The 27,577-nt window shown below is 40.2% G+C and overlaps 1 long non-coding RNA gene across 1 annotated transcript; it reads left to right on the forward strand.

Moving 5' to 3' along the window:
* The first annotated feature begins 6,307 nt into the window (after positions 1-6,307).
* Positions 6,308-23,418, forward strand: Gm40838. Its single transcript, XR_872478.1, has 3 exons — positions 6,308-6,798; positions 14,159-14,562; positions 23,357-23,418. It is a non-coding gene; the product is annotated as a predicted gene, 40838 (long non-coding RNA).
* Positions 23,419-27,577: the final 4,159 nt, after the last annotated feature.

Raw genomic sequence — 27,577 nt, forward strand, 5'->3', positions numbered from 1 at the left:
TACACATTATGAATAATCATATACAGAAGAAAATTTAGCACAAAAAGAAATCAGAAAGAAACAGGTCTGAGAGAAAGGGATTTGATTGATATAGTGATCATTGAACAAGAGACATAAGGAAGTGAGGTATGGATTCTCCACTGGACCCTTTGAAGGAGAAGGACCCTGCCAACATCTTGCTATTGATCCAGGCATACTGATTTTACATTTCTGAATCCCTGAGCTAGGTCAGAATGCTTTTGTGTCATTTAACGACCCCAAGTTTATAGTGATTTATCAAGTAGCCTGTGGGAAATAATAATATCCTATATGTTTGCTAAAACAGACCACTTGTTTTTCCATAGAGTTTTGCTATCTATTGCAAACAATCTTTCTTTGCCCATACCCATTACCAAACAAACTATACCCAGTGCCATCTTAACCTGTCAAATTCACTTAAATGTTGAAAGAATTTCCTCTTTCTACCTTAATGTTGAAAACATGTGGGAATATTTCCTGGAACACATTTGTAACTATTACACAAAGAAAATTATTCTGACTTCTAGTGCAAGGTAGCTGATGGATTGTGCACTCGTTTCTTTAGCTCATCTCCCAAATCCTTACCAAAATAGAGAGCAAAGGGATGCTCTAAAAGTAACACGGGAGAAGCCAGGCAGTGGTGGCACATGCCTTTAATCCCAGCAGTTGGGAGGCAGAGACAGGTGGATTTCTGAGTTCAAGGCCAGCCTGGTTTACAGAGTGAGCTCCAGGACAGCCAGGACTACACAGAGAGACCCAGTCTTGAAAAAAACAAAAACAAAAAAAACAAACAAAAAAAGTAACACAGAAGAGATCTAAAAGACTATCCATTCAGATGGAGAAATGACGCTGGCTCTTGATAGATGGCCTCTTCCTCTTCTTCGTACACTAGCACATGGTTTAGGGAGAGTTGTTCTTGAGGAAGAACAAGAAAGAGAAAGGTCTAAGTCATACTGTCTCTATCACTGTAGCAGACTGCATGACAGAAACAACATAGAGGAGGAGATCTTTCCTAGGGCTAAGGTTAGCGCGCGTACAGTATGTCAAAGTCAGGAAGATAGAGCATGTCTCCTCTTTGTTGGCGGGAGCTGTTTGCAGGAGCAATTACATTGTAACTGCCGATAAGAAGCAGGGGGGGAACTCTGATGGGGAAGTAGAGAAGTACTTTATTATAATAATCTATGCCCAACGTCCAAAAGTTTCTACAACCTCTCAGAGTAGGGCTTCCAGCTGGGTAATCCAAGAGCTGAGACTGAAGGTCACTTCACATTTAAATCGTTGACTTTTTTGAGATGGTGTTAAACAGTATACAACGTCACTTTGGCCATACTCTGTTCTGTAGGGGTGTTATGAAAGTCCTGGCAAGCTTCAGGAGAGGAGAAAATAGATTCCGCATCTTGCCAAGGAGTGGGAAGATTCTAGAAAATGATATGGAAAATGTCTAGCGCTGGAGTTATCAGATGGTTTGAACCTCAGCTCTGAATCCTCAGGAAAACTCCTGTAAATGATCCCTTGAAGACAATGAGTCTACAACAACTTATTCACACCCTGTAGTAACTGGATCATTGATGTGGGCTGAATTGTGCCCTTCCACACTTCATAATCCTCACTCCAGTACTTCAGAACCTATACACATTTGGAGATTAGGTAGTGTCTTAGGTTCTTTTTGTGTTGCTAAATTAAACTACTCTGACCAAAGCAACTTAAATGAGAAAAGGTTTACTTTAGCTCATAATTCATGCTCTGGTCTAAGAAGGTAAAGAAGCCAAGACAGCAGCAGCCTGTAGCAGCTGGTCATATCATTTCTACAGTCAAGAAACAGAAAATGATAAATGCTGGGCTACTGAGCTCTTCTGTTTCTTCATCGTAGTCAGTCCGGATGTTAATGTGACGGTCCCATCCACAAGTAAAATGAGTCCTCCCACATCAACTAACAGAACCATGATAATCCCCCACAGGCAGGCCAAGAAGTCCATCTACTGGGTGAGTCTAGAGTCTGTTTAATTGGCACTTAAAGCTAATCATCCCAGGTTATCTAGTTAGAGACAACAAGAAAAGCCTTATAGGAAACCAAACTTAACCAGCACATTTATGGACTTTCTGGTTTTAGAAATGTGAAAAAAATTAACTACTATATTTTAATCCACGCAGTCTATGATTGTTATGGAAGCTATACAAAACTAAAACTAGTATTCTAAGAAAGGGTTGGGATGCCATCATTGTGCCAAAAATAATACATGTGTCACTTAAACCAGGTTTGTTTGTTTTTTTGAAATGTGAAACATCTACAAATAGATGTAATGTTAATTAAAGAGGAAAGCAATTATGATGATTGCTCTCTACCATAGGAAAAAAGTTAATATTTGAAAATATTTAGTTATGAAAGTAGTGATATAGCTCATTTGGTAAAGGCATTTGCTATCCTGACCAGAGCCCCAGAACCATATTTAAAATGCCTGATGTGGTAGCACACATCTCTAATCATAGCAGTCATACAGGGAGATGGGAGGCAGAGACAATAGAATGTCTCAGGAGCTCCCAGGACAGCTAGCCTTGTAAACGCAGCTCAGCACAGTAAGAAATACTAGTTTCAATGGTGTGGAGGAGAGAACCAACTCTTACAAGGTGTTCTCTGATCTCCACAAGTTTGCCGTGATGTCCTAGTGTGGTTTCTATTGCTGTGATAAAACGTTCCAACCAAAATCAAGTTGGGAAGCAACAGGCTTATTTGTCATACATTTCCAGATCATAGTCCATCACTGAGAAGAATCAGAGCTGGAAGTCAATGTAGGAACCAGAATGCAGAAATGGATGCTGAAGACAAGACTTCTGCTTATGCTTAGAGCGTTGATGGCTTGCTTTCTGCGCTTTCCTGAGCCTGTTTCCTTATACACATGGGACCACCTACTCAAGAATAATACTACCCACAGTGGGCAAGGTACTCCTACATCACTTATTAATTTAAAAAATGCCCCACAGGCATGCCCACAGGCCAATCCGATGAGCACATTTTCTCATCATTGTGGTTCCTTGTTCCAAGATGATCTTATCCTCTGTCAAACGGAGAAAAAACTAACCATTACCCATGCCATTCTCTCTCTCTCTCTCTCTCTCTCTCTCTGAGTGTGTGTGTGTTGGGGGGGGGTGGCAAATCCATAGGCAAACCTGTGGAGATACATCCTTGTCTTAGTTACTTTCCTGTTACTGAAATAAAACATGACCAAGGCAACCTAGGAAAGAATGCATATAATTGGGCCTATAGTTTCAGAGATCTAAGGCCATGTTGCCAGAGCAAAGGCATGGCAGCATGAGGAGCTGAGAGCTCACATCTTGATGCAGAGTGTGAACTGAAAATGACAGTAGTCTTGTGAAAGCTCAAGCCCCACATAGTGGCATACAAGGCCATACCTTCCAACCATTGGGGACTACATATTCTAACATATGAGTCTATGGGAGCCATTCTTATTCAAACCACACAACCTTCACACAGGAGATTCTGGACACTCTGGAGAATAGAGTAAGTTGCAGGTAGTCATGAGTGTTTCAACCATGTACTTCAGTTTTGTATTCTAGTTCGTCGAAATTTGTACAGTGGTTATACACTCTTGCACTAACAATGATTTGATAGCGTGCATATTCCTGTAAAAATAAAGCTGTTTCCTCAATTAAGTCCATCTATCTCAAATAACCCAATAAAATGCCAATTACTGGTTTCTATGGATCAAGATTGCTGCATGGCCCTACAATGACCTAATCCCATAGTCTCTAATGTACTCCATCATATGGAAAGCACAGCTTAGATTCGGAAAGCTTTAATATGAGCCAGGAGTACGTTTCATTAGTAAGTTGACTCAGCAGGACAGAGACTGCTGGTTTGAAAGTAGTGTGCGAGCAGCCATGCTTCTGTCTGGGAACAATATATAATGTTGCTATGGTGGCCATAACACTCCTCGTTTCTCTTTCTGATTCCTCCCAAGAAAAAGAAAAGATACAGACTCACTTGAAAAGGAATTGTTTGAAATATATATATATATAAAATATATAATTACATTATATATAATATATAATTATATTGAATTATAGATATATACTGAATACTTAATGTGTGTCAGAACCCATACTCAAAAATGTACACGTATAGGCCATTTAATGCTCACAAAAAGTCAAAATAATTACCCTAGTTCTACAGAAGGTTAGCCGACGTTGGTAGTGTTTAATTTTTCCTGGAATGCCTCTAAAATCCCGCCTGAAGCACTGTATTCTCTTAGGGAAAACAAGTGAAAGTGGACACTTCTGCACCGCATCATCCTCCCTGACACTAATTAGTGTCCTTCACTTCCTGTCTGTTGTCCTTTACCCCTCCACCTGCCCCTAAGTTTAGAGTTGATGAGGAAACTGAGGAAGGCTTTGTAATTTTTCCCCTGTGTAGATTTTACTGAGCTGTTCCTTCCTCTCTCCTGAACTCAGGAGCTCATTCTGACAGCACTGGGAACACCCTGGAGAGGAAAGAGGCACTAGAGGGAAATGTGAGGTCTTCACCTCTCAGAGAACAAGTCAGCAGGAGAAAATGCCAAGAACACAGGGGCTTGCTTCAGAACAAAACAGAAATTATTGAAGAGAGTAAAGTCAAAGATGAGAAGAGCTGGTTATCTATCTTTTTTTTCTCGGTTATTGATGTCTAGGGTGTTGTGCCTAAATCATTATAGAGAGACTGTCTCTCCCTCACTAGCTATTAGATAGTAGAAGAATGGCTCAGGAGAACACTTCTCATTTGCCAGGAGCCAGTGCAAAGCCCATGTTGTCAACTCTTCTACCTGAATTTCACACTCTGAGGGTGACAGGGATGCCTCTGTCCTGCTCGTTCCAGGACTGGTACCAGAGGGCAAAACAGGTGACCTCTATTCCCCAGAACCCACCGGGATTATTCTAAGTGGCCAGTACTATTCAGCTGGCTTGACAACCAGAAACTATGCTGAAGACTGCCCCACATCTGCCCTTGCTCATTCCACCTCATGCCCATTGAGCATTCTGATGCTTCTTGGGGTGGCTGCTTGGGATGGTCGCTATTTGTCCCTCTTTCAGGGTACTAGAAGCCAAGACTTCCTTCATGACAGCCATATACGTGTCTGTATTCCATGGTACACCTGATTAAAACAAACCAAGGATCTATTTAAGAGTAGAAATTCAGGGACAAGGAAGGTGCCTCAGCTGGCAAAGAATTTGTCACTCAAGCAGCAAGGCTCAACTTTGGGTGCCCAACACCCATGTAAAAACCTGAGCGTGGTAGCATGCCCTTTAATCATTATACTGGAAGGGTAGGCACAGAGGATTTTTGGGGGATCAGTGGCCAACCAGCCAGCTGATAGAGAAACTTCAGGTTTAGAGAGACACTGCCTCATAAGACAAGGTGGACAAATGATTGAAGAAGACACTGGCATCAACTTCTAACCTTCACACACGTATGCATGCACTCACTAGCTCACACAGGGGGAGAGAGACAGAGACAGACAGACAAACAGACAGACAGACATAGAAAGTCAGAAAAAATGGAAAGACAGTCAGACAGACATAGAAAGCAGAGAAAAATGGAGAGATAGACAGAAGAGAATCTTCAGGCCAAAACCAAACCAAAACAAAACAAAACAACAAACAAACAAACAAACAAACCCAGAATCTTAAGGCTTGCAAGAAGCTTAATTATTTCACTTGGCACGGTTGGCTATTGGAGCTCTAAGATTGACCAAGATTTTCTTTATTGGGTTTTCTGTGAAGTATCATCAGCCCTCAGAGGTGAGCATTTATTCTTGGGAAGCCAGTACAGGGCATTTGAGTGAAGTAAAAAGCCCTAAGCCCCATCCCAAGAGCACAGCTGATAACAGTTTCAGGGCTTCTTGTAAGCCTGGAGTATTAACTAAGATTTGGCTTTCATTCTGTATGTAAATAAGAAGGACAGAATTAACTGGGTGAGACACAAAGATGTATAATCACACATACAGAAGCCTACACACACACACACACACACAGAGAGAGAGAGAGAGAGAGAGAGAGAGAGAGAGAGAGAGAGAGAGAGAGAGAGAACCTAGATGATTTATCGATTCTGGTTTCTCCACATTAAAAGGCAATCCTTCAGACTCCAGCTAGTCTTCCTGGACAGTGGCATCCAATGGTTCCCCAGACACTGATCAGATCCTTTCATTACCAGGAGGGCAAGCCACACCCTCAGTACCGCAGGAAGCACGTGAGTACTCCACAGGGAACAAAGACCTGCACTAAAGACCCTTACAGCTCAGAAGCAGACACAAGGCAGAAGCACAAGGCCCAGAAACAGGATATATTTCCACTCCTCCAACTTCAGGCACTTTCCTTAGAGCAGTGATTTATTTTTCAACACAGATCATCAAACAGATCACTGGGAATAGTCATTCCAAAGCCCTCTCGGTGAGCTCTAAGCAAACAAATAGGGGCGACAGTGAGTGGGGAAGGTAATGCAATATTTTAATGCATTAAAAATTCTGTTGCATGTAAATATTAAGACAAACTTTAAATGTAAAAAAAGCAAATGAAATTGGGTACCACCAAATAATGTTTAAATAATTCATGGGCTGAAGAGAAAATAAAAATTGAATATTTATAAGTGAATAGATTTGCAGTTAAAATTGTAAGAAGTTGGGGCAGTATGTAGACTATAAGGGCAAATGTATTCACAAGAAAACAAGAAAAGGTGAAAATAAATGAGCTGCCAATTAAGAGGAATAAAATAATAACACAGGAAAAGAGCAGGTACGTTTGACCCAGGAAGGGTTGTCTAGAATGTATAGATTGCTATATATTGAGGTTATGTCTAATATTAGGTTGTGTCCATTCAAGCTTGCTTTAATGCCTTAATAATTTTCTAACTTTTACATAGGTTATATAAATTCTGTTAGGATTTTCATGTGTTTTTATTTCACTTTTGTATCAATGGAATGTCATGTTTTCACATTAAGCCCAAGCAATAGCTACAATATGCTGGACCTAAGACTTTTGTTAGTCTTGAGTCCAGGCTAACCACATAGCAAAGTTATTTACTTCTATACAATGTTATTCTCTAAATAATTAAGTGGTCAGTGAATTCTACTTTTTAGTACTTATGCATGTTATTCTCTGATTTGATTGTTTCACTGGGTGAATCATTGTGTTGTCTATATTAGATTCACTTTATGATGGAAGCAGATTATTTCCTTATTTTTTAATAGTGTGGCTATAGATCTGTGTGTGATTAGGAATGTCCTTGGAATCTATTAAGATGGTTTCATGACTTGTTATGTATTAAATAGTGAATTTAATTAGATGATTTCCTGATAGGAAATTATCATTTCACATGTTAAGATCAGACAAGCAGAAACTTGAGCTATTTTAAATTTATTATGCTTTTAGCTCACTGAAGAATGCAATCTGAACAAAGGACAATTTTCTAAATTTTGCTTATGTTTTGGATATAGATTTGTGAAGTCTGTGTGCTTGTGTCTGTGTTTATGTGTATGTGTGCATGGGCATGTGTGTGCATCTTCAAGTACACAAGTATGCGTGTGCATGTGCATGTATGTGCAAGTGTGCAGTATTTGGCACATCACTAAATCAGCATTGGAGTAGAGTGCCCATCCTCTCTGTGCTCCTGGGAAGTTCATAGAAAATAATTGTTTCATTTAAAAAGGAAAATATTGTAGCTGCCTTTCCCATTTCTTCTATATAAGAGATAAAATATGCTACTTTTATCAATTTGCTTTTGCTAACTACTCCACATTTTATAGTGTTTTGTGTATCATTACTTTATGATTATGAATCACTTTTATTATCACTTTTTAATTTCTGTGGGTTTTTTTATACCTTTTTTAACTTGGGGGATTAATCTATCATAGCTTCTTTATTTTTACTTCTCCAAACCCAATCACTTTATTTTATTATTCAGGCTTTAGTTACATTTTTGAATTTGCTTGTTCACCCCTCTTGTCTGCATTAAAATAGTCTTCTGCTTTTGTAGGACATTGTTTCATAGATTGTCCAAATTGTCTCTACCTTCCTATTCTTTCTTCTCAAGCATTTTTCTTTTGTATGAACTTACCAATGTAAATACTAATGCAGTATCCTGTAGCTTTTAAGAAACACACTTGATCATTGTAATGTATCGCTAAATACATTTAATTGAAAATGTGTCTTAAATCTTGATTATACTTATTGAAGTCCACAAACTTATAAAAGAGAATTAAAAGACTATATATTTATAAATCTTTATATTTAAAAATCAGTTTGGAGTAGGTTGTTTTGAATATAATTCTTGTTTTTGTTACATTATTGTCTGAAAATTCTATCTATATCATGTTCTCTTCTTTTGCATATCTTGAGGTTTACTATTTATGTTATTAGGCTAGCATAAAAGGTAGTGCTTCATCATGACCCCCTCATACATACACACCACTTACTCTTTCTCATTCATTCCACTCCCAACCAAGATTATCTTACATATTGATGTTTCCAGAAGAAGATGTGTTCTTCCTTTTATTGGCACAGTGTTTCACAGATAGATGTGTGGATGCATATAATGTAAGTATATGTATGTTACTATATTGTATGTGTATGTGCATGCATTATATCTTGTAACAAATCATTTTATTATCCTTTGTCCTTCTAAAATTGGTTCGGGTCATAACATCCCCCATGGATATTTGCCAGGACAACCCCCTCAGGAAATGAACAACCCTGTTGGAAGCCAGAAGTAATTGGCCATTGGCTGAGGCTGCCACAAGCCCCCACAGGCCACTTCCATGGCCACACGGATCAATATCTCAGCACTCCTGTGACCCATCTGTGGCCCACTGCTGTGGGAAGCACCAGCAAGCTCAGCTCAGGTCCCTCCTGATTGTGTAACCTGCTGATTTTAGAGAAACAAACACTAACATGTCCTAAGGGATGTAGATTCATCTTTCTCTTATCGTCTGTCATTTTTTTTCTCCACATATTTTGCAGTCAGATTGTTAGAAGTCTAAAAAAAATCTATGATATATTTGAATTCCATATCTCTTTAAAGTTATAATTTTTCCGATATTTTCTTTCTGTGGTTCTCTCTTCAGGTTCCCTCTTATGTAAAGTAACTTTTCTATTTTAGCTTCCGTGCTACAGTAACTTACCTGATACACATAGACTTTCAATTTAAATGTAATTATGTTCTGTTCTGTTTCACTAAGTAGCACGGAGTGGTTGTTCCATAGGAAGCTCTGTTTCCCTTATATTCATTGCAGCTATGACTAGACTTATTTTTATAGATATATTTTCTATTTAATAAGCTGTCTCAAGTCCTTATTTTTATTTCCCTCTCTTCTTTTACCTTAAATAACTTTTCACGTTAATATTTCTCCTCTGGTCTTACCATGTTTCTGTACCCTATTTAAATTTTGCACAGTGAATTCTCTTAAGTCATTGTCCTATGTATCCATTCTCTAAAACCCATCAGCCTTTATTTTAATAAGATTAAAAATGTTCGTTGCCAAGCTTGGTGGTACAGATGTGAAATTATAGTTACTGGGGCGGCTGCACCAGAAGGACAAGAACATAAGGTGCCAGGAGCAAGAAATAGGAGTGGGGCAGAATCTTCATTATGACTTCTGGTGGTGAAGCCAGCTCAATGGCTCAGTGGCTCCTAAGATTAATCCCAGTGGGTTCTGAAGCATAGAAAGCATCTGTCTTGCTCTCTGGTACTGACCATGGGATAAACAGGACAAAGATAGTCCTGTCACCCCCAGAGGGTGAGGCTCAGGTAAAATAGTTGATAGCCTGGGCTCTGCACTGGCTGGTCTGCAAATATGAATTGTTCTCCCATTCTTTTGCTAACTATTAGCTAGCCAGGGCGAGTCAGTCTTTCTATAGTAATTTAGATCCAAGATCCCAGGTGTTAAGAATTTAGAAAATGACAAAAGATAGGTAACAAGTTAACAGAACTTCTTCCCGCCCTTAAGAGTGAGTAACAGTGAGACAGAACACATTTCATTTCTAAAACATCAATAGTTAAGACAAGGCAATATCCCCACAGTCCACCCTCCAACTGTTCTACATCCCATACCTCCTCCCCAATCCCCCTGTATCCACATGGATGTCCCCACCCCCACCCCACCTGGCCTTCTACAGCGAGTCTTTAAAGCCAGCCTGAGCAGCTCAGTGAGATCCTAAGTAAGTGTAGAAAGATCTGGAATATAGTTTAGTAGTGGAACAATCGTGTGCACATGTGAAGTTCCAGGTTCAATACTTAACAGTAAAAACAGAAAAAGAAATGCAATAAAATCTCCCTTCTTCTTCTCCCTACATATAGCTTCCTTTCATAGCAAGATCCAAATTGGCACTGAAATAACCTTAAATGACCACTTTGATGGGGTATTTCACTGTACACTGAGGCATTTTTTTCTTTACTTTTCATTGATTCTCTGTGAAGCATACACCCCAATTCATCTCCCCATCCCTCCATATCTTTCCTCCATCCTTGCAGCTTCACCCCCCAAAATAAAATAATAATAATAATAACAACAACAACAATAATATCTCATCACAGGAGCTGCAGTGTGTCACACACTATATATAGTCTTTTGCCCAAATAGCTTTACTTGCAAATGGACATTGCAATGAGTCTGGTTCCAGGCCTCTGGCTTCTGTTACACTATCAATACTAGATACTCACTGTGAGTCCTCTCAGATATCCTGCTGTTGCTCCGGTGTCATGGAGATCCTGTAGCTTGGTCCTGCATGACCAGCCTCTTCACATACTCCAGCAGTTCATAGATGAGGTAGACGTTAGGGTGGGCCAACTCAAGACCCTGGATCTAGGCTTGGCTGGTAGCTGAGTTGTTCAGCCTGCCAGCTCTCCTGTGCCTACACCATTAAGGACTGCTCTCCTGCTTTGCCCAGGTAAGGGGTTGGGTCAGCTCTCCTGCCTACAGCAGCCAGCAAGGAACACACTGGTTCTCTCTTGCTACTGCTCTTGGGGCCAGCAGACCTGTGCCCACACCACAAGGGCCAGCTGTAACGTGCTGCACAGGCAAAGGTCAGTCTACTCTCCCGTGTATTTTCCAAGTACAGTTCACATTCTCCCAGCAACAGCATGGCCACAGGGGAAAGCCCAGACCAAGAACATCTACATGGTCTTTGGTGGTAACACAGACTCCTACTGCTGCAGGGCCACAAACCCAGACATGTCCCTCAGGGACATCACAAGTCAGGACATAGCCATGGCCTCAGGTGGCAGTGCGGGCTACTCACAACAGACTGTTCCTCACCAACCTTGCGTTTCCAGGCCTACCTCTCTCATAGTATCACATAGCCCCATCATGTTATATGGTGTTTCACGGTTTTCTTATTGGAAACTGTATAGGTGTGTCGAGTGAGATCTCATGAGCTTTTCACAGCAGAGTGGTTTCTTTGGCTGGAGGCTGAGACAAACTCATTGTGGTAGTTTGAGTAAGAGTACTCCCCCTAGGGCTGGAAAGATGGCTCAGTGGTTAAGAGCAGAGAACCCCAGTTCAATTCCCACCACCCACATGGCAGTTTGCAACTATCTGTAACTCCAGGTCCAAGATATCTGGCACCTTCATAGACATGCATGCAAGCAAAACACAAATGTGCATAAAATTTTAAAAGAGATAGGGGTGGAGAATATTTGAAGCCTCCCCTTTTCTGAAGAGAAAGGGAGGAATGGATGAGGAGAGGGTAGGTAGGGCAGAAGGGTTGGGAGGAGAGGAGGGTGGGGAAACTGTGGCCAGGGTGTAAAAAGAAGACCATCACTGGTCCATATATTTGAATACTTAGTGGTCATGGAGTGACATAACTTGAGAAGGGAGTAGGAGGTACAGCTTTGTTAGAGGATGTGTAGTCTTGTAGGTGGAAGTGTGGCACTGGGAATTGGCTTTGAAGTCTCAAAAGCCCAAACCACTCCAGTGTCTCTCTCTTCCTGCTGTCTGCGGATCTGGACATAGATCTTTCAGTTACTGCCTGTGTGCTGCCATGCTCCTGGATATGATAACAATGGACTAACCCTCTGAAACTGTAAACAAGCCCCAATTAAATTCTTTCTCTCATAAGAGTTGCTGTGGTCGTAGTGTCTCTTTATAGCAATAAAAGAGTGACTAAGACACTCGTAGGCTATGTAGCATGATTGCTTTTAAGATCGGGTCCCTACAAAGCATTGTCAGAGTTTCAGGAGCCTGAACACAATGCAAGTAACTTTCAGTGAAAAAATACACTTCAGACCTACAGACACAAGGACCCATATTCTGCTGACACCTGAATGAACTTGGGAGTGGATCCTTCTCAGAGTCTCTAGATGAAAGACCAGCCAGCAACTGCCTTGGTTTTGACCTTTCCTTTTAAGACCGAGACAAAGAATCCAGACAAACATGCCCAGACTAATGAACTGGGAGATAATGAATGGGTTTTGTTGAAGGCCTTGGTGTGTAGTGATTTGTCATGCTGCAATAGAAAGCCACAGAAGGCAAGCATTTCTCACTGAGGAAAAATGACTGGAATAGGTGGTCAGCGGCGCCCATTGGATGGGGCTGCAGATGTGAGCCAGATGATCCCCTTCCTGTAGGTGCTCTCTTCCCCCCCCCAAAAAAAAGCAAAAGCAAAAACAACAACAACAACAAAACCTTATTGTAAATGTTAGACTGTAGAGAATCATGAATTCTGCATGTAGTGGATTGTTTTTGTTTTTCCGTTTGTTTGCTTGTTTGTTTGTTTAAGCAATGAAAGTATCATTGTTGATCAGACCTCGGGAGAGCATAGACATTGACATATGTCTCTAGTTTCTCAACAAAGTTAACTTCTAAAACATTAAAAATGAGTATTTAAGCTTTGTGGTAGGGATTCGGAGATTCAGACATGCCTACACTCTCATTGCATTTTCTTAGCCTGCATGGAGCATTCCCTGCATGTTCATAATGTAATAGGCAGGAGGGATTTGGAGCAGGGTTCATTAGCATCATTGCTTTCAAGGACTTTGTATCTGACTCTGGAGATGACTCCGTGAAATTTGTGAAGACAGTGGTCAAGGCGAGGCCAGGAGCTGATGACACAGAGCAGGCAGCCTCACCTTAGTCAAGCGGAAGGGTGGAAGTGTATCCTGATGGAGGACTTAGGGAAGTCCTTGTGTAGATAAATAACACTGCATCCAGATTATAGCAGACAAGGAGGAAAAACACTGCAAAGAACAACTCTGAGCTACAGGAAACACAGTGTCCCTATAGTGGCCCTCCCTACTGCTGATTTGTGAAAAGACTTTCCACACTATTAATTACGTGCCACTTGGTGTCATGTTGTCTCATCACCACTGAATGCAGTCCTTTAGTGATGTGTTGTCAAAGTCCGCTTTCTCACACATCATCTCACAGGAACCTGCTGGTTTCTTTCTTCCCTATGGTTTCTATGAGGAACTGATTTCCCCCAATCTTATCCATCCCCTCTCCCTCAGCCCGGTCCAGGATGCTTTGGGTCATTCACAACCATGACTTCCCTTTGAGCCCCTCCTTTCCTCTCCTCCCCTTTCCTCCAAGTCCTTTCAAAGGCATGAATTATTAAGGCACTGTTACCCTAACCCTGTAAGGTACTCTTCCCACCTAAACTCACCAACATCATAATCCCAGTGCCAGCCTCAGGCTGAGTCCTGAACCCCTTAGAGGGACTTCAGATATGGCATTAGCTTTGCCCTGGCATACTGGCCTTTGCCCTTTTCCTCACAGTGTCCCCACAAATTCTTCCTTTCCATGCCTGCTTACTTCTGCTTACTTTCCACCCTTACAGCCCAGCGAGGCACAATCTATAGTTCCCTTGCCTGGTTTAAGAATCCAATGAGACAATATCAGCAAGGTGCCAGGAGAAAATGGTGTTCTGAAGTAATCTGTTTGTTCTTTACAAGTTATTATGATTTTAATATCATCAAGGAACTATGGTATGTGGGTGTGGTATGAGAGAGGGAACAAGCAAGCAAGCAAGCAAATGAGAGACAGAGAGAGCATTTGGGTAGGAGATTCAGATCTGACTAGAACACAGTTATGAAGCAAGATAGTAGTTCCCAATATGATTATCTTCAGAGAGATTTTCAGCACATGTTCTTTTTCATTTGCAGATGGGAAAAGTACACACCTGTATACATGGATTTTCTCCAACCTGCAGAAGAAACACTTGCTACCCATACAGTGTTCTAACATCAGAAAAAAAGAGGCTATGACACAGAGGGAGGAGAGTAGGAGCCCCACCCAGGATAATGCTCCCAGGGTGATTCCTATTCTGGGCAACTGATGGCTACAGATCCAGAAACCTTTTCTGGTAGAAAAGATTAACCTCCAGAAAGATCTGACAGAGTGTCAGAGGACAGTATCTGAACAGAGGAAGGTAGAAGGTCATGGGACAACTGCCTGTGAGGGTTAATCCTGCAAAGAGGAATAACAGCTCTCCTGAAGTCTCAGCCTGGATAGCCCATCAGTGGCAGCTACATCGTGAAGGCCATCAGAACTCCTGGAAGCCATGGAGGTAATAGTTGTGCTTCAGATAGCAAAGACTACAACGTGGTATAGTTTATAAGAACAAGAATAACACTAGTGGCCTCTGCTGTCCCAAAGCCTGAAGTGACTTCTACTTCTATGCACTCAAGCAGAGAACCCAACAATACTGAGAGGGTCCAAGGAGAAGTCGCTTTTACCCACCAGGAAACTAAATTATGGCTCTAAAGTTTATTACAAAGATTCCCACTAAGCTTTGTACCAGATCAACAAGTTGGTTTGGATGTTATTTTATATGGTGTCTAAGTGTGTATATTTAATGTGTCCAAGTATGATTTGTATGTCTTTGTGTGTTTGAACTCTATGGGGTGGGGGTTGCAGGGGTGGCAGTGGGGATGGTGATAGTGGTGGTGGTAGTGTTGTTGTTGTTGGTGGTGGTGGTAGTGGCAGTGGTGATGGTGGTGGTGGTCCTGGTGGCAGTCCAGGTAGTGCTGATGGTAGTATTGGTGTGATGTTACCATATTCTGACGGATTAGCACATATATATTTGGAAGCAATGTCACTAAAATACATCTAATCTCTAAAAATAATCACAAACATTATTCCTTATGTGTTCCTTTAATTTACTCAGTCCTTCCAAGGTGAATTTTCTCTAACTTTCCCCTCTGTGCAAATGTGATGAGGCTTTGTAATTACAATGCTGCCCCTTCTCCTGAAGCATCAGCCCCACCACCAACAACAACCCCAGCCTGTCTTCAAGTCTGTCTGAAGCCACCTCCTCTTTATTGTTTATGCTCTCTGGGCACCTAAGGCTGAGCCTCAGTGGACACAAAGAATGAGAATCGATAGGGAAGATGAAGAGAAACAGAAGAGCCTGCCTGGCAGAAACATGGCATCAGATAAGGATGGGAACAGAAACATCAGAAGGGGCTCTCTTTAAGGAACACAAAAATGGCTTTTGTGTGGAGTAGCCACTACTCAGAGTCCAGGAAGTAGCCTGGCTGGCCTGCTTTCAGGAATTTTAGACCATGCTATCAGGTACCCTCCAGCCTTGCTTTTTACTCAGCTTTCTTTCTACCCAGGCATCAGGCTGCAGGGTGGCACAAGCTAGGGTCTCAGCAAGGTGTCTATGAGAGAGGGCAGACATATGGCCATCAAACACGTTTCGTCATTAACCCAAGCGACTTCTACTGATTGTTGGCTGCTGTGTGCCAGATACTGCACTGCCTAAGAGTCAGGTTTCATCAGAGGCCTCTGTGTCAGTGTCATATGTACAATGAAATAGGGGAAATATTTATTAGCACTGAAGATAATCAGCTGGTAATAGTAGAGATGCCACAAAAGGTACACAAACCACTAGTTTGTAATGAGTTTCCATCAAACTTCAAACAACTCTTCATTAAGATAATGTACCTAGGCTAGCTAGTATTAGCTGGCAATGCTCAAATTCTACTCCTAACTCCTTCTTGGCTTCCTGACAAGGTGAAAGAAAAGGTCTGACCTAGTATAGAAACTAAGCCAACAGCAGTCCCGGGAAGTGGCCACATAGCTTTGTTTATATAGATGGAGTGACAAACATTAACTAGGACTCTCCAATTGTGCTGCTCTAAAGAAAATTCATGAAAAACAATTTTTAAAGTGCTTTCTAGAGTTTCCAGAATGCAAATGTTTATGGCACCTGCCTGACACAGGGCCAGAAAACTATAATGAACTATATAAAATCATATAAGGAGTGAGAGGAAGTTTAGCGTTTAGTGCTAGGCTCGCCTCAGTCTCTGAACATTTCCTGACACAAAACACCTCTTTGGTATAGTTGATTTCTTTGTTTTGATTTGGTTTGGTTTTGGTTTTGGTTTTGGTTTGTTTGTTTGCTTCTGAGACAGGCTTTCTCTGTATAGCCCTGACTGTCCTGGAACTCACTTTGTAGACCAGGCTGGCCTCAAACTCAGAAATCTGCCTGCCTCTGCCTCCCAAGTGCTGGGATTGAAGGCGTGCACCACCATTGCCCGGTGTTGATTTCTTTGTAATGTTGGTCTTACTGTTTCCTCTGTGGTTATAGGGAATTTTGTATAGCTATTGCTCCTGATTCTCTAGAACTTTCTCTTTCTCAGTTTCAATGGCTTGTAGTGGTCTACAATTTGATGTGTTGTGAATACACTCATATCCCTCTGGCTTTCACTGTCTGCTTTTTTTCTTTCTTTCTTTCTTTTTTTTTAATATCCAGCTCCTTTTTCCAAATGTATCTTCCAATACCACTGCCTGAAGGCCAGTTTAACTGGTAATCCACTTTACCACTCCGCTTTTTCTCAGCAGCAGTTGAAGAAAAACAGCTGGTTTGTTTTGTTTTTCTCCTAATGTGGTTGTCTTGGTCATGTAACTTGAAGCTGTTTTGCAGTTTCGTTTTGCATTAACATTCATGTTTTACAATTTGTAGACAAATTGTGTAGCCTTTATGTATGTAAAGAAACCTTATTTGAATTTTTCCTCAATAATGGTGGCATACCCTTCTAGACATATCAAGGTTCTTAAGAAGAAACCAAAGCCTGCAGGGAAATTAGTTAGGTATTTTCCAAGATCCTTAACAGAACATCACCATCAGACTGAAACTCCAGTCCTCTGACTCCCGCTCCATAGGTGTTTCTCTCTAACACTTCCTGTTAGCCTATTTAAAAAGATCCTCAATACTCCAGGCATTAATGTAAATTATTCACTTGTTCATGTGTCTGTGTACCCATTGAGTAACATGATCACCCTCATCTACCTTTAATAACATCAACAAATGCATGCATTATGACTAAGCCTTTCTGGCGTTTTCCTGTTTGTTGGGGTTATGCACAGTGATCACTTGATTCCTTTTGGGGAGGCAGCAGTAAGTTTAACAGCAGCTCTCAGGCAGGGTCATTTTTTGCTCTTGGGAACAAGGTTACAGTTCTCACATTCCCACACTCACCACTGCAACTTCAAAGAAATTCTGCAATTGAGAGTCTCTGTTGCTACCTTGCAGCTAAGGCTCTCTCTCCCCTCATTTCTCTGAAGCCATGGTGAAAATTTCAATTCCCCAAATAGGAAAAAAGAGAAAGAAAAAAGAAAAAAAAGAACTAAATAGGCATTAACAAACTAATCTCTCCATTTCTTTGGAAATTGCAAACTAGCTGGATTTTTCTCTCATGACTGGTAATAGCCATGAAGAAACCAATCAGAGTTCTTTCTCTTCAACCTCAGAAATGCATCATTTGGAAAAGCTTTCCTTATTGGAAAATAAAATGAAGAGAAAAATCATATTAGAAACTAATGAACTCACACAGCATTGCTTTCATTACTTAGTTACCTCCGGGAGTGGATAATTCTCTTTAAACAAATTGTTAAAATGTGTGCTAAGGGACATGCATTTCTAAAAGCCTCATGTTATCAAACCCCAGTGACAACCTTGTTTCAACCGCACCAATTTTACAACAGAAAATCAGTCTAGTCTTTCATACTTTCAGTTTCCGTTAACTTCAATCTAGTTAAAGTCATTAAGCCCATGGACTGACCCAGATTGAGAAAAAGAAAGAGGCCATCATTTCTAAAGGAATGAGCATTAAGGATAATAGCTATGTCCACGGCACCCATTGGGGCATCAGGGTCTCTTACAGAGATGATTTTACATGGTGACAATGCACACAGTCCAAATTACAAATCCAATTGGCACCACCCAAAGTTCACAAGAGCTAAACTGGTCCCAGAATGACAGGTGCAGCCTCTGTTAACTTCAGCAGTCCAAGGAGTTGTCACAGAGGACTCTGTGTGTGTAACCAGGCAAGATTGATCATTGCCAAATATGTAATATAGTTTAAAATGAAAATAAGCTAACTTCAACCTGCTCTCTCTCTCTCTCTCTCTCTCTCTCTCTCTCTCTCTCTCTCTCTCTCTCCCCTACTCTCTCTCTCCCCTACTCTTTCTCTCTCTCTCTCTCTCTCCCTCTCTCCCTCTCTCCCTCTCTCCCTCTCTCTCTTAATGAACATACAAAGTGTCTGAGCAGCCTACAAGAAAGCCTTCTTATTTGTTGTTTACCTAATGTATCTATCCTTGGGTCCTCTGGCAAGTAAGAAAAATTAAACTGGTATAGAAGACAATCTCTCTCCCCCACACTCAAAGCCCCAGAGAAATGATGGGTTTAAAAAGGAAAAGCAAATCAGCTAGCAACTGAACATTCATATCCTAATTTGAGACAGAGATAAGAATATAAAGAGGGAATCTCAGAAACAGGAAGTGACAATTATAGCTGAAAATACTGAGAGGAAATTAGAAGATGGAACAAGGCTTACCAGCTGGGACTGAGGATTATTGCCACACAGCTGGGAAAGTTTACCCAGCAACTCCAAACGGGTAGGCAACTAGAATTGCACTGCCTAAACTAATTCTGCACTCAGAAGCAATCACACTCAAGGAAACTGCAGTAAAATTCCCATCTTTTCAGGTGGATAGGTCGGGGATTGGGAGAGATATGCCAGTAAGGAACCAGAACACAGGACAAAGGTCCAAGTTGAAGCCACTCAAACAGTTCCATATGCTAAAGAAATAGATTAATGTAAATATTTTCACAGTGTGCTTAAACTAAAAAAAAAAAAATTCTCATCAGATATACACAAAGCTGACATGTAAAGTAAGTCACATAGGCTTTTCAAGGACAAATATTCTAGCTGACAATGTATGCAAAACCAAAATTATGAACATGCAAGAAAATGAGAGACCAGGGGAATACAATCAAGAGGAATAGCAAACACCCCTAACATCATCACACAGTCTGTAGAGTAAATGTTTATAATGTTTTCAAAAATAGAGATGTGATGGTGTCTTACTTAGGGCTTCTACTACTGTGAAGAGATATAATGACCATGGTAACTCTTACAAAGGACAACAATGAATTGGGGCTGGCTTACAGCTCAGAAGTTTAGTTCTTTATCATCATGGCCAGATGCCTGGTGACAGGACAGTGCTGGAGAGAAGCTCAGAGTCCTACATCATGATCTGCAGGCATCGGGAAGAGAGAGGGAAACTGGGCCTGGCTTGAGCATCTGAAATCTCAAAGCCCACCCTCAGTGACACACTTCCTCCCCACAAAGGCCATATCTCCTAAGGTGCCACTACCTATGGGCCAATGGGGATCATTTTAATTCAAACCACTAAAGATGGAATCCTAGTGTAAGAAGTTCTGCTATGAACTTAGGAAAATGAATTCTAGAAATGCTAGGATAAAATTCATAACTCTTCAAATATGGAGAGTGTGCAGCCTTTTGTCTCACATAAAAGCAATTTATTTTTAAAAAGCACTAGTATTGGTATATAACTTAGAATTTGCTCTTTAATTAATAAAAACAAATTTTTAACATTATAAGTAGTATGCCCAGGGAATTTCAGTTTCTAGTGTAAAATCTGGTAATCTTCAATAGCACCCACCCTGTCAACAACAAAACAAAAAAGCAGAACAAATGGAAATCAACAACACTCCATAGATCCATCAGAGAATGGGACTCATATGCCATCAATCCTGGAGATGCAGGTGGTTTACTAAAGCATAAATAATGCTTTATAATAGTATGAAGTCAGTCCATTTTAGAACTACAGGCAAAAAGTGAATGGCATTGGGACAAATAACTTTTCCTGTAGAAATATTAGGATCCTCTTTTTTTCAAAATTTTCTTCAACATTTTTCTCATGAACATCAAAGTGGAGCATAAACTATAACACTAATAAATAAAATGACTAGAAAATATTTTTGCTAAAATAATACTAGGAAATACTTTCCTAACGATGACATTTAAAATGAAAAAAAAATATCGGAGAAATAGCTTGACATCAGTAAAATAAAAGAAACCCTTATATGAGATAAGAGTTGCCCCAAACAAGTTAAAAGGCAAATTGCTGGCTGCATGAAGCAATGTGTATAGGAGATTGGTTATTATTCTGAATTTAACTTCTTACAACTTACAAATAGTGACAAGTAATGGACAAACTCTTTAATTTTAAATTATAGATTGCAAGTTCCATAATAAATACGATCTTAAAGGATAGATGATTTCATAAAAGAAAGTCTGAAAGGTCAATACAACTACAAAAAGATAGTCAATACCTGCTAAGCCTTAAATATACCTACTCCCGTAGCCCATATATGGAGAACCTAACCCACAAGCACCAGTTGGAAAGAGGGGTATGAATGTCAGTCCAGAAGGTCATGAGGGCCTTACATTTGTGTGTGGATTAATGGCAAGAGTGCCCCCGTAAGAGAATTATTTTAGTATTGGTTCTCCCTCTCTTGACCTTTTGCTTTCCACCATAATGTGCCACAGCAGGAACACACACACAAGATACCAGATTCATGCCCTCAGACTCTCCAGGGTCCAGATTTATGAGCCACACTTAGTTCTCCTCTTTATAAGTTACTCAGTCGCTAATATTTTGTTAAAGCAACCAAAAGCAGACCAAGACAGTATCCCTCAAGTTCAGGAAAATGACTCTGAGAACACAATCATGCAACTGCATCAAAACACTTGGCAAGAGAAATTTAGGAAATATGTGGATGTTTCAACTAACTGCCAGGTTAGTGGTGTATAGGACCATTTATAGAATTAAAATGTGTGAATATTTGATAGAATATAGCATGCATATACCCAGAAATTTACATAGTTAGCAAAATGGATAGTATTAAAAGTGCATGCTACTATATGGGACTGGCGATGGCTCAGTTTTTAAGAGCACTGCCTGCTCTTCTAGAAGATCTGAGTTCAATTTCCAGCATCCACATGGTGACTCACAATGATCCCAGGGAATCTGATACTCCTTCTGGCCTCCTTGCACACTGCACACTTGTGGTGCATAAATACATATTCAGACTATATATATGTGTGTGTGTGTATACATATATATATATATATATATACATATATATATATATATATATATATACAGAAATGTTGGTATAGACAGAAGGATAGAGAAGATGAATCTGTTGAGGAATAGCAACAACATTCAAATTCTATTTGAATGGAAGCAAATACTTTGCATCCATTAGTAAGTAAAGAAAGTCAGTAAAGAAACATTAAGAATAAGATTATAGAACATTATGGAACTGTTTCATCCATGCAATAGGATACTATATGGTAATCATCCATGTTTATTTGGGACTACTTAGAAGATGCAAATGAAAGATTGCTAGCAGCTTCGTCAGACCAACAGTCTCTTCCTAGTGAGAAATAGGAAAAGGCCAGGGTGGGGATGGGGGCTCAATTGCTTAGTAAAGTTGACAGTAATGACAGCTCTAAAGAGCGACAGAGGCAGATAAATGAAGTCCTCTCGTGCTCACCTGTAAAGAACTGAAGATTAACTTTAGAAGTTTAGGAGCATCAGGGTTGCCAGTTGATCATTAATATTCCTTGATTTAATGAGAAACTGAAGCACATGCTACACAATGCTAATATTCAGGGTGATAGGAGCACGGGTGTCTCTTAGATTCATCTTTGTCTAAATACTCCTTGCAAAAGGGAAAGTACCTCTCGTTCATTACTCTTTAGCATGAGTTAGACTATCAATCTATCAGATCAAGACAAAGAGAGAAAATGGGATGTGTGCTAAAATACAAACCTCAGTAACTTGAAAGCGTCATATCTTTTTCAAAACATATTATAATAAGCCTATTAAAATATGCCAGATGTGGTGGCCACTATCTAAATCTCTTCTTGTTTTCATCCCTTCAAATGACAAATATTCCGAAAATCTTTTGTAAACTGACATCCTGATGTACTTGATGTTTTTCCTAACTTCTCTGCTTTTGTTCATTCTATCAGTCTTCCTTAACTTACACATAAAAAAAAAATAAATAAATAAAGCTTGTTTCAAACATCAGTGTTTCTTGTTTGTTTGTTTGTTTGTTTTTGTTGGCAAGAAATAAGGGTCAAAGAAAGTTTAACCACCTGTGGGAAATTAACACCGAGTGCTTATGCTACTACTTTAACAGTAAACAAAGAGAAAATAGTCTGTGTTTCCAAAGCTTTCAGAGATGATTTTTCATATAGCTGTTCACAGTTTTCTTGTCTGTCACTGTGTTTGATTCTCTGAGTGCTCCTGTAAGAAAAGCCGGTCAGTGTTTATCACTCATGGTGAACAAGTGAGAGCTTTGAAACGGGGGATGGTCCCTGACACGCCCCAAGTCATACAAGGTCAGAGCCGAGCTGTTCCACATCTAGATTTTAAGACCTGATTTCCTCTTCCTATGGCACCCTGCCTGTTTGGAACTGGTGGAGCATTCATCATGCATATTTATCCCATTCTGGAGACATGCCTTAATTCAGGCCCGTGTCATAGTTGGTGAGTTCTTAGGGAATTATGGAGGAAATTTGATAGTTTGCCAATAGAAAACTGGCATGCTAGATATGCCACAAGCTGTAAACCTTCACACCAGAATGAGAGAAGATATCCCTTCAGCATTGGGAGAGCAAAAACAGCATAGTTTGTGCTCCAGTTCTGTAGTTTCCTTGTCCCAAGGTCTTGAAACTAGCTTCCCTCTCCAGGTCTCAGTTGCTCCAAAGTGTCAAATGAAGACATTAAATGAGGCTGCCTCCAATTCTGTGTCTACTCTCAAAGATAGTGAAATATTTAAATACGTATAATAAAAGGCAGGGTCCCCTTTCCATCTAGGACCTCCCTCCCCTCCCCCTGCACACAGATTAAATAAATGCACTGGAACCTGGGTAAGAAAGAAATGCAAATCAGAAATTTGCATTTATGTATAAAAATATGAAAATCACCAGATTTTCTAAAAATCTTCCCATCTCTTCTCGTATTAACAGATGGGACACAGTTTGATGGAGTCGATCAGAGGAAGCAGCTGCCATCTTCGCAGCCACACCGCATGAATGACACTAATGAGACAGGTGAAACTTGCAAGAGCCCAAGAAGTGCCTCAAGAAACCACTGCTGCTCTGCCAGGGTCATAGTGGGCCTGTTTGTGGGTTTGTCATCAGCTCCAAAAATAGACCATGTGGGTAATATTTCATCTAATGATGATGATTGTTATTTATAGCCTGCCCCAGCCTGGCAGGCAAGTGTCCCAGAAGAACAAAAAGATGCTCAATATAATTAAAACAAAGAAAACGTAGAGGTGTTGGCATACGAGAAAGGGAGCTATTCACTATCAGAAGCAGAGCAGTCTCTGTTAGATTTGATGAATTATCACTAATGGGATGTTTATTTTAGGATCACACAACATTTGTGGGCGTATTGTTTGATGCATACACAAAAATGCATCCTAATATTTCTCTTCTGGTAAAAACAGAAAATGTTCTGCGCTACTCTTCCAGGTTTGCATTTGTTTCATATCCCCATAAATAATTTGAAAGCAAAATCCTCCTAACATAGAGGAATACAGATTAATTGTATGGGTGCTTATTAAGGATACATTATCTTTCTAACATTGGGAATGCAAATGTGGGGTGTGTGTGCATGTGTGTGTGTTTGTATTTTGCATGTGTATGATTTCTAAATTAAAATTCTGTGATGTGTGCTATGAATTGAATTGGAGTTCAGGAAAGACTTTGTTACATCTCATATGAAAAGGCAGATGTTTTACAAAGGGAGGAGGCTGCAAGGTACAAATGCAGAGAGGTGCCATGTAATAGTTTTCTTTTAAGATTATGGAGACACTAGAGGGAAGAATAATCATGTACAGACAATCATGAGTTCTGTCCTAATGTGATGGGTAGCCATTGAAAGGCTTCAGTAAGGGAACTGCCACACCATGCTTCCTTAAAGAGCATCTCTGGACCTGTAGGTGGACAGTGAATTGAATAAAGAAAGAATATCATTGAAATACCATTCAGAAGCCACTAAAAGTCTTTCATACATGGCTTGTGGTAGGTTATGGGAAGATAAAACAGAAGATAGAGGCTGTGGAGATGGCTCATTTGCATAAGGCTTACTGCACAAGAGTGAGGACTAAGAGCTGGAATACCCAGAATAAGATGACTAGTCCAATTTTTGAGGTCTGGGTTCATGAGAGAGATCCTGTCTCAAAATCAAGTGGGGATTGACAGAGGCAGACAATACACATCAACCTTTTTGTCTACAGACACATTGATACACACACACAAAAGATAAATGTAAATTGTTACTATATTGAGTTCCCTGTAAGATTCAATAATCTAAGGCATTCCTCACATGGTGAAAGAGTTAAGAGAGACAAACACTAGAACTTGAAAAATGTCCAAATGACTGCTTACATAGTGATTGTCACATACAGTCATATATGTGTACATATATACATGTAGCATGGCACACTTCTGTGTTAGAAATATTGCCTGACAAGAAGCCCCATGAAGTCAGCTTAATTGACTGTGGTAAGAATCCTAATGCTATCTTCAAACCCAGATTGTGTTTTCCAGATGCCTACATGTGGCAAAATTTTTGGTAGTCAGAGAAAACATCTTGACCTATGTCTGAACTAAAGTCTATCCACTGTTCATTAATATGTCTCTTGGGAAATAAAGTAACTCTTTGTAAGATGGAGAAGAAGAGTAAAATAAGACGGGAGAGAAGGAAGGAGGAAGAGGAGGAGAAGGAAGCAGAGGAAGATAAGAAGGATGAGGAAGACAGGGAGGAAGAAGAGGTAGATATCCAATAGATTCAAGCTTTAGTCCACAAATGTGAGTCATGAAACCTTTGTTGGTCTTTCATGACTATGATTCAGATTGATGACTTGAATAAGTTATACCAAGCCTTAATTTTCTGAACTATAAAATGGGTACAGTCATAAGTGACCCCTACTTATCTGTTTGTGATGCCACACAGATGATGGGGGTATGCCTTTAAAATGCTCCAACCCTTTGCTCAAGGTTTACTTAGTGTGTCATTACTTTGTTGGTAGTGATTTTGAAGATTATGTAAGCTTCAGGGGTGGTAAGGTTAGATCTCCTAAAGAGGCTGACTCATTTGTCAAAGGCACCAAAATTGATACAATCAGCAATTTTGGATTTAGTTAGCTAGCCAAGTATTGAGGTCAACTAACCTATTAAAATTATGAGAGGATTTGTACTTAAAGGAGAGAAGTCCTTGATAGTAGAGATAGTAGAGAAATACTATTTCTAGTATTTCTATCTAGAAATAGATTTAGGATTGGAAATACAGTAAGAGTTCAAATTTGGTAGCTTGAGTAGCATCCGGCACTGTGCTGGTACTCATTCATTTCATGGATATTTTCTCTTTTGCTCCAATTTCTGTTCATCATAAAATAGGCACTCATTAAATGTCAGTTGCATACACAACTCTTTCTGGCCAGTGCTACGATTAACACTTTCTCAGGTTTGGTACAAGGCTATGGAAAGAGAGAAGAATGCTCATGCCCCATTGCTGTAAGGAGAAAGAAGACTGCCTAGATCTGCCCACAAATTCAGTCTGTCAAGCACCGAAAGTTTTCCTGACTTCCTGGTTTACAAGTGTTCACTTTCTATTAATACTGGTCCATCCTTCTCCCTTTTAATTCTTGGGCTATATGATTTTCTCTGTTACTGACAATCACTTTACTATGCTTACACAACACCTAAGTTATTGACCCCACTTTTCTTTTATGGGTGGATGGATAGATGGATGGATGGATGGGTGGATGGATGGATGTGTGGGTGGATGGCGCCTACATCTATATGCCTGGCTGTGTGCCAGATGAGGGGTTTACTCCAGAGTGCTCCTTATATTCAGAGTTTAGAGATCTAGTAAAACCAAACTGAGTCTTGGACAGCCCTCTGAAACAATCAGACATATTTTGTACAGCTTTATTCATAGGTGTATACATTTTGGCAAACATCTAAAAGAAGAAAGTAGTGAGACTGCAATGAATTGTCCACTTACTTCATTGCCATTTGCTGAATGTTACCTTTTTATGTATTGGATATTCTTTGGGGTGCTTGGAATTATAATACTGATAAAGCATAAATCGTGGCCTCTCAAAGTCCATGATTTGGTTGACAGGCATATGTAGGTTGCTTATTATTTAAGAACTCCATAGTTTTGAATGTATTACGTTGTTGAAACTTATTTTTACATAAGTGCAGGGGGCTTTGAATGGCCTTTGGTTTGGTGACTTAGTCTCTGGGAGCTCCCAGGGGTCCAAATTAATTTATGCTGTTGGTTTGCCTTGTCTGGACTCAGTCAAAGAAGATGCATCTAATCCTGTAGAGACTTGATGCCCTAAGGAAGGGAAATACCGAGGGTGGGGGGAACGGCACCCTCTCAGAGGCAGAGACAAAGGGGAGGAGGAGAGAGGAAGAACTCTGTGAGGAGGTACTGGAAAGGGGACCAACATTGGGGTTGTAAATAAATAATATCATCAACTTTTTTTTAAAAAAAAATGTATTTTTAAAGCCAAACGATCATGGAGCATGCCTCTAATCCCAGAACTTGAGAGGCAGAGGCAGATGATCTCTGAGTTTGAGGCCAGCCTGGTCTACAGAATGAGTTCCAGGACAGACAGGACTACACAGAGAAACCTCTGACTTAAAAACAAAACAAAACAAAACAAAACAAAACAAAACAAAACAAACAAACAAACTTATTTTTAGTGACTGAAGAAATGTCTCAGCAGTTATGAGCATCTGACACTCTTACAGAGAACCTGGGTTTGATTCTAGCTCCCACATCAGGCAGCTTATAATTGCCTATAACACCACCTCTGCGATATTCATTGCCCTCTTCTGAACCCTGTGGGCACTGAACACATATTGTACATATTCTCTCTCTCTGTCTCTCTCTCTGTGTCTCTCTCTCTGTGTCTCTGTCTCTCTCTCTCTCACATACACACACACACATGCCCCCACACATTCACACATGCACGAAATAAATAAATACATATTAAAATCTGATATCTGTCCCCCAAACTAATACTTATTCGTGCTTTTGAGGTTTTTATTTACTTTGTCTGCTTGTTTGTACTGTTTTGCCTCAACCAAATACTTAAGTCACCTTAATCCACATGTTCCTATCGAGGCTGAATGAGATGATGGCCACTGCCTTCTCAGTTCTTC

This window comes from Mus musculus, chromosome 12 (assembly GCF_000001635.26).
Source record: "Mus musculus strain C57BL/6J chromosome 12, GRCm38.p6 C57BL/6J".
Lineage (NCBI taxonomy): Eukaryota > Metazoa > Chordata > Mammalia > Rodentia > Muridae > Mus > Mus musculus.